The sequence below is a fragment of the Procambarus clarkii genome, chromosome 2 (genome assembly GCF_040958095.1).
Source record: "Procambarus clarkii isolate CNS0578487 chromosome 2, FALCON_Pclarkii_2.0, whole genome shotgun sequence".
NCBI classification, from domain to species: domain Eukaryota; kingdom Metazoa; phylum Arthropoda; class Malacostraca; order Decapoda; family Cambaridae; genus Procambarus; species Procambarus clarkii.
Genome location: NC_091151.1, coordinates 28957752 through 28966852, shown reverse-complemented (window position 1 = coordinate 28966852; position 9101 = coordinate 28957752).

Genomic DNA, 9101 nt, shown 5'->3' with positions numbered 1-9101 from the left:
TTGTATTCACGATCACGGTGAGTGAGCTTTGCAGCCAGCAATGTTATCTCTCACGGGGAGTGAGCCTGGCAGCCAGCTATGTTGTCTCTCACTGTGAGTGAGCACCGTAGCCAGCTATGTTGTCTCTCACGGTGAGTGACCTTTGCAGCCAGCTATGCTGTCTCTTACAGTGAGTGAGCCTGGCAGCCAGCTATGTTGTCTCTCACGGTGAGTGTGCCTGGCAGCATGCTATGTTGTCTCTGACATTGAGTGAGCTAAGCAGCTTGATATGCTGTCTCACGGTGAGTGAGCGTGGCAGCCCGCTATGTTGAATCTCACGGTTAGCGAGCCACAAAGCCAGCAATGTTATTGCCCACAATGAAAGCGCCTGGCAGCGAGCTATGTTGTCTCTATGTTGAGAGCCGGTCGACCGAGCGAACAGCACGCTGGACTTGTGATCCTGTGGTCCCGGGTTCGATCCCGGACGCCGGCGAGAAACAATGGGCAGAGTTTCTTACACCCTATGCCCTGTTACCTAGCAGTAAAATAGGTACCTGGGTGTTAGTCAGCTGTCACGGGCTGCTTCCTGGGGGTGGAGGCCTGGTCGAGGACCGGGTCGCGGGGACACTAAAGCCCCGAAATCATCTCAAGATAACCTCAAGATAGTCTCTCACTGTGAGTCAGCGCCGCAGCTAGCTATGTTGTCTCTCACGGTGTGTAAGCCTTGCAGCCAGCAATGTTGTCTCATACAGTGAGTGAGCCTGACAGCCAGCTATGTTGCGTGGCTCTCACGCTGAATTAGCCTGGCAGCCAGCTATGTTGTCTCTCACGGAGCGTGAGCCTGGCAGCAAGATATGTTGTCTCAGGGTGAGTAAGCCTGGCAGACAACTATGTTGTCTCTCACGGTGAGTGAACCAGGCAGCCAGCTATGTTGTCTCTCACAGTGAGTGAGCCTGTCGGCAGGTATGTTGTCTTTCACAGTGAGTGAGACAGTCTGCCAGCTATGTTGTCTCTCACAGAGAAAGAGCTTGGAAGCCAGCTATGACATCTCTCATTTTAACTGAACCTAACAGCCATCTATGTTGTTTCTCAAAGTGAGTGAGACTGGCAGCCTGCTATGTTGACTTTCACGGTAAGTCTGGAATCCAGCTATGTTGTCTCTCACAGTAGGTGAACCAGATAGCCACCTATGTTGTCTCTTACCGTGCGTGAGAGACAACATATGTGTTGTCTATCACTCACCGTGATAGACAGCCAACTATGCTGTCTATCACGGTGAGTGACCCAGGCAGCCAGATATGTTGCCTCTCAGTGAGTGAGATTAGTAGCCAGCAATGTTGTCTATCACGGAGAGTGAGTCTTTCTGCAAGCTGTGTTGTCTCTCACAGTGAATGAACCTATCGGCCAGCTATGTTATCTTCCACAATGAGTGAGCCAGACAGCCAGCAATATGTTGTAACTCACAGTGACAGAACCAGGCTGCCAGCAATGTTGTTTTTCAGAGTGAGTTAGTTTGGCCGCCAGCTATGTTGTCGCTCACAGTGAGTGAGCCTGGCACCCCAGCTATGTTGTGTCTCATGATGATCGAGTGAGCCTGGCAGCCAGCAATGTTCTCTCACAGTAAGTGAGCCAGGCAGCCAGCTATGTTGCCTCTCACAGTGAGTGAACCTTGCCGCTTGCTATGTTGTCTTTCACGGTGAGTGCGCCTGGCTGACAACTATATTGTCTCTCACAGTAAGTGAGACTTAAAGCCAGCTATGCTGTCTCTCACGGTGGGTTAGCCATGCAGCCAGTAATGGTATCTCTTACGTCTAGAGAACCTTTAAAAGAGCAATGTTGTCTCTCACACTGAGTGAGCCTGGCAGCCAGCTATGTTGTCTCTCACTGTAAGTCAGCACCGCCCCTTGCTATGTTGTTTCTCACGGTGAGTAAGCCTGGCACCCAGCTATTCGTTTTCTCTCACAGTGATTGAGCTTGGCTGCCAGTTATGCTGCCTCTCTGTTACGGACCCGAGTCCAGTGTCCGAGCACGGAGCAGTGACGACAACGCCATCTGTGGGTCGGCTCCCGAAACCCCCTCCAAATGGACGAGGCCATCTAGCGAGGACGGGATATACCAGCCATGGGTGCTGGATTCTCGTCTTAACCAGCTAATATCATAGCCGCTGCTGACCTCTGGTGAGGTGGCGCTTAGACAGCAACGCCATCTATGGAGTGGATAGGTGGACGTTTGTGTCTAAGCCTGTAAGTGAGGTGCCCTAGAGTGTCCCTAGTACTAATGACGTGTCTGATTACAGAGTCGACCTGGGACTACTGTATCGGACGATGGGGCAGTCTACCCAAGGCAGCCAAAGTCTCTCCACGTGTTTCCTGCAGAAGCTGTGAGTCACCCCCGGACGAACACTGTTGAGTGTCTTAGCCTGCCTGTGACGTGGCAGTACCAGAAATCGTCTTATCTGGGGGCTGGCTGGTGGAAGAGACTAGCAACTGTGGTGCGGAGAGAGGAGAGTGATCTGCGGAATCACACGAGGCTCCTGCCTAGGGCTCGCAACCCTAGTATCGGTCGTGGAGTGGCCTACACAGCGGAGCCGATCGGAACCTGCCAGCTACAGGCTGGATTTGTGGTTGAAGGCCTCCACGACGGTGCACCCAGTGGGACTGTAATTTGGCTGGCCTGTGGCCGGGGTAGATTCGCCGAGAGAATCATAGGATTCATTGTGGACCACAAAGAAGAGAACCAGGGCTACTCATCGTGAGCACCGTGGAGCATCCTGTGTCTTCAGAGGAAGACTAATCTGTATATAATAAGTGTAGTTATAGCAACCCCGCCTGTGACTGTGATATATTTATGGAGGTGGTAGCAATATATATACAAAAGCAGAGCATTTGTATCCCTTCCCCTTTAATTTGACTTGGGTTACGGAACGCGCCCCTTGAAAGCCACTACTAGCCTGGGGCCGGATACCCAAACTCTAATAACATCAGAGCAGAACCCGGTTGCGACCCAAAAGGGCCGTAACACTCTCACGGTTAGTGAGCCAGGCAGCCAGATTCAGTGTCTCTCCCATTAAGCGTATATGATAGCCAGGTATATTGTCTCTTACGGTGAATGAGCCAGGCAGCCAGCTATTAATTGTCTCTCACAGTGAGTGTGCCTGGCAGCCAGCTATATGTTGTCTCTCACATTAAGTGAGCCAGGCTGCCAGCTATGTTGTCTTTCAGAGTGAGTCAGTCTGGCAGCCAGCTATGTTGTCTCTCACGGCGAGTGAGCCTCGGAGTAGGCTATGTGCTCTCTGCCTGTGAGTGAGCCTGACAGCCAGCTATGTTGTCTCTCAAGGTGAGTGTGCTTAGCAGCAAGCTATGTTGTCTCTCACAGTGAATGAACAAGGAAACCATAAATGTTGACTCTCACATTGAGAGAGCCAGGCTGCCAGCTATAGTGTCTCTCACAGTGAGTGAGCCTTGCAGCCAGCTATGTTGTCTCTCATAATGTGTGAGCCTGGAATACAGTTCTTTTGTCTCATGGTGATGGAGTGAGCCTGCAAGCCACCTATATTGTCTCTCACGGTGAGTGCGTCTGCCTGCAGATATGCTGTCTCTCACAGTGGGTGAGCCTTGCAGCCAGCTATGCTATCTCTCACGGTGGGTGAGCCTGGCAGCCAGCAATTGTTTCTCTCACGGTGAGAGAACTTTTAAATAAGCTTTTTTGTCTCTCACTGTAAGGCATTCAAATGTGACCATGGAGAGATTGCACACAAAATGAGGTTAATGGGTATAACTGGTAAAGTAGGACGCTGGATACTCAATTTCCTATCAAACAAACACGAAGAGTAACAGTTAATCAAGTAAAATCGAGTCCGAGCGCAGTTAAAAGCTCTGTACCTCAAGGTACAGTCCTTGCAACACTGCTGTTCCTTATTCTCATATCTGATATAGACAAAAATACAAGTCACAGCTTCGTGTCATTCTTTGCAGATGATACAAATATCAGCATGAAAATTACCTTTGCTGAAGACATTGAAAAACTACAAACAGACATTAACAAAGTTTTCGATTGGCCAGCAGAACTAACATGATGTTTAACGGTGATAAATTCCAGGTACTCAGATACGGCAAAAATGAGGAACTGAAACATAATACAGGATACAAAACACAATCAAATCTGCCCATAGTAGGAAAACAGCATGTTAAGGATTTGTCTCGACCTAACGTTTAGGGAGCATAACCTAGCAAGTATTGCGTCAGCCAGAAAAATGATAGGATGGATTACGAGAACCTTCAAGTCCAGAGATCCCATCACAATGGTTGTACTCATGAAATCACTTGTGTTGTCCCGTCTTGAGTACTGCTCAGTACTCACTTTCCCGTTCAGAGCAGGAGAGATTGCTGAAATAGATGGAATACAGAGAACATATACGGCATGCATATACGAGATAAAGCACCTAAATTTTTGGGATCGTCTCAAAGCTCTCCACATGTACTCACTAGAAAGGAGACGAGAGAGATACAAAATAATATACACATGGAAAATACTGGAGGGACAGGTCCCAAATCTGCACAGTAAAATAACAACGTACTGGAGTGAACGATATGGAAGAAAATGCAGAATAGAACCAGTGAAGAGCAGAGGTGTAATAGGCAAAATCAGAGAACACTGTATAAACATCAGAGGTCCGCGGTTGTTCAACGTCCTACCAGCGAGCATCAGAAATATTGCCGGAACAACCGTGGACATCTTCAGGAGAAAACTAGATTGTTTTCTTCAAGGAGTGCCGGATGGGTATGTGGGCCTGAGGGCAGCGACAAGCAACAGCCTGGTGGACCAAACTCACAAGTCAAGCCTGGCCTCGGGCCGGGCTTGGGGAGTAGAAGACCTCCCAGAACCCCATTAAGCAGGTAAGAGAACCTTTAAGTCAGTTATGTTGTCTCTCACGGTGAGAGAACCTTGCATCCAACTATGTTGCCTCTCATGGTGAGAGAACCTCTAAATCAGCTATGTTGTCTCTCAAAGGGAAAATAACTTTTAAATAAATATAAATATAAATAAATAAATATAAATATGTTTATTCAGGAAAGGTACATACATACAAGTGATGTTACATTAATGGATCGATATATAGATAGAGCTAGTACATACAATGCCTAAAGCCACTATTACGCAATGCGTTTCGGGCAGGAAAAACATTAATATCTATAACTTAATACTAATTGAGCATAAAGAATAAAATGTGTTGAGAGCAAATACAAATAAAGATAAAAAAAAGGGGGAACATGACTGAAAATGCAGCACAAATACAATAGGTTGACAAACAGTGTTGATTAAGAAAAAAATAAAAATAACAGACACGGGTTGACAATAGAGGGGTAAGGTAGGTTACAGGGAATTTATTAGGTAGTGTTTAGTTTTTATCTTAAACTGGTTGAGAGAGGTACAGTCTTTAACATGGTTGGGAAGGTCGTTCCACATTCTGGGTCCCTTGATTTGTAGAGCATTTCTAGTTTGATTAAGTCGTACTCTAGGAATATCAAAACTGTATTTATTTCTGGTGTGGTGCTCATGGGTTCTGTTACAACCTTCAATGAAGCTTTTGAGGTCAGGATTGGCATTACAGTTCAGCGTTTTATATATGTATAATACACAAGAGAGAATGTGCAGTGACTTAATATCTAACATATTCAGAGATTTGAGTAGGGGTACCGAGTGATGTCTGGGGCTAGAGTTGGATATTGTCCTAATAGCAGCTTTGTGTTGAGTAATTAGAGGACGTAAATGATTTTGGGTAGTAGAACCCCAAGCACAAATACCATAGTTGAGATATGGATAGATGAGGGAGTAATAGAGCGTCACCAGGGCAGGGCGGGGTACATAATATCTGATCTTAGAAAGAATGCCAACAGTTTTTGAAACTTTTTTTTATAAATAAATTTATAAAATAAAAAAAAAATTATAAATATAAAATAAATTTATAAATATAAAATAAATGTAAAAAATAAGCTATGTTGTCTCTCATGGTGAGAGAACCTTTAAATTAGCTACGTTGTCTCCCATGGTGAGAGAACCTGGCATCCAGCTATGTTGTCTCTCAAATTAAATTTACCTGGATGTCAGCCAAGTTGTTTCTCTTCGTCAGTCAACTTGGCAGCCAGCTGTATGTTGTCTCTCACAGTGATTGAACCTGGTAGCCAGCTATGTTGTCTCTCATGGTTAGTGAGCCAAGCAGCAGCTATGGTGTTTCTCAACGGTGAGTGTACCTGATAGCCAGCTATGTTGTATCTCACATTAACTGAGCCAGACAACCAGCTATAAATTGTCTCTCACAGTGAGTGAACCAGGCAGCCTGCTATGTTGTCTCTCACAGTGAGTGAGTCTAGCAGCAAGACATGTTGTCTCTCACAATGAGTGAGCCGGCTGTGTTGTCCATCATAGTGAGTGAACCTGTCGGCTAGCTATGTTGTTCCTCACAGTGAGTGAGCCATTCAGCCAGCAATATGGTGTCTTTCACAGTGAGTGAGCAAGGTTACAGCTATGTTGCCTTTCAGAGTGAGTGAGCTTAGTCGCCAGCTATGTGTTCTCTCACAGTCAGTCAACCAGACAGCAAGCTATATGTTGTCTCTTACAGTTAGTGAGCTTGGCAGCAAGCTATGTTATCTCTTACAGTAAGTGAACTTGGCGGCAAGATATGTTGTCTTTCTCAGTGAGTGAGCCAGACAGAAAGCTATATTGTGTCTCTCACAGAGAGTGAGACAGGCTGCCAGCTATGTTGTCTCTCACTGTGATTGAACCTGGCAGCTATCTATGTTGACTCACATTGAGTGAGACTGGCAGCTAGCTATGTTGTCTTTCACGGTGAGTAAGCCAGGAATCCAGCTATGTTGTCTCTCACAGTGAGTGAACCTGTTAGCCAGATATGTTGTCTCTCACAGTGAGTGAGCCTGGCCGCCAACTATGTTGTCTTTCACGGTGAGTGACCCTGGCAGTCCGCTATGTTGCCTCTCAGTAAGTGAACTTAGTAGCCAGCCAAGTTGTCTATCACAGTGAGTTAACATTGCAGCCAGCTATATTGTCTCTCACGTTGGGTGAGCCTTGAAGCCTGCAATTGTGTCTCCTACGTTGAGAGTACATTTAAATCAGCTATATTTTCTCTCACGGTCGGAGAACCTTTAAATCTGCTATGTTGTCTCTCACGGTGAGAGAACCTTTAAATCCGCTATGTCGTATCTCACAGTGAGAGAACCTGGCTTCCAGCTGCTTTGTATAGCGAAGTTAATTAACCTGGTTGTCAGCTATGTAGTCTCAATTCGTCCGTCAACCTGGCAGCCAGCTATATGTTGTCTCTCACAGTGATTGAGTCTGGCAGCCAACTATGATGTATCTCATAGTTAGTGTGCCTGGCAGAAAACTATTGTGTCTCTCATGGTGAGTGTACCTGATAGCCAGCTATGTTGTCTCTCACGGTAAGTGAGCGAGGCAGTCAGCAATGTGGTCTTTCAGAGTGAGTGAGCCTGGCCACCAGCTATGTTGTATCTCACTGTGAGTGTGCCTAGTAGCCAGCTATGATGTCTATCATGGTGAATAAGCCTTGCTTACAACTATGTTCTCTCTGACAGTGAGTGTGCCACACAGCCAGCAATATGTTGTCTCTCACAGTGATTGAGTCAGGCTTAAAGCTATGTTTTCTTTGAATGTGAGTGAGTGAGTCTGGCAGTCAGCTATGTTATATCTCAGGGCGAGTGAGCCTGGCAGCCAGCTACTTTGTCTCTGCCAGTGAGTGAGCTTGGCAGCCAGCTAAGTTGTCTCTCACTGTGAATGAGCCTGACAGCAAGCTTAGTTGTCTCTCACAGTGAGAGAACCTGGAAGCCAGCTTTGTTGTCCCTCTCAGTGAGAGAGCCAGGCTTCCAGCTATGTTGTTTCTCACAGTGAGTGAGCCTTGCAACCAACTATGTTGTCCCTCATAATGAGTGAGGCTGATATCCAGCTATGTTGTCTGTCATAGTGAAGAAGTAAGCCTGGCAAGAGCTATGTTGTCTCTCACGGTGAGTGAGCTTGGCATCAAGATGATAGTGGAAAGTAGGCCAGATAAGGACCGTTTTGCTTTTTTCGATGGTCCTTATCTGGCTTACTTGTTTTGAGTTACAATGGTGAGGGTTCCCTACCTGGCATCCTGTATTTTCGTTACCTCAGTGAGATTAAACGGTCCTTATCTGGTTTCATGCATCTTCGTTACCCCAGTGAGATTAAACAGTCCTTGTCTGACCTCGTGTATTTTCGTTACCTCAGTGAGATTAAACGGTCCTTATCTGGCCTCATGTATTTTCGTTACCGCGGTGAGATTAAACAGTCCTTATCTGGCCTCATGTATTTTCGTTACCGCGGTGAGATTAAACGGTCCTTATCTGGCCTCATGTATTTTCGTTACTGCGGTGAGATTAAACGGTCCTTATCTGGCCTCCTGTATTTTCGTTACCCAAGTGAGATTAAACGGTCCTTATCTGGCCTCATGTATTTTCGTTACCCAAGTGAGATTTAGCGGCTTCGATCTGGCATCATGTTTTATACACATCAATATTGTAACTCCATTAATATTCAGAAGATCCTATTTATTCCCCTTACTTATCTAGAAGTTTTGTATTTAGAGTCCAACCAAGGATCGTTTATCAAGCATAGGAATAAATGAAACCCACTATCAGCTATTTGCATGTACCAAAGGTGAGCAACACAGAGCATGAACTATCATGTATCTCAGCGTTACCCACTGTTACCAAACCAGTATTTACCCAGGTCTTTTTCCTAAAGCTATAACTTATCCAATTTATACTCATTGTTTCGTGTTCTGTTTCGTGTTTATAGTATGAATATTCTATTAATATCCCCATTCAACCCGCTCTCACACAAGACAGCACATATATGACTTAATGCTTAAAGTCAATATGTTGAATATGAATTAGTACATATGTGAAATATTCCCAGTTACCTTTTTTTCCAAGGGGCAAACTCTTCCTCACGTACCAATTTACGTCTCACAGTACCCGTCCATCGCCGTAGACAGCAGAATAGTCGTGATAGGTTCAATTATAATGAAAATTGTAGCTTTCAGGTCCCACATGGTTTGCGAAATTTACCTG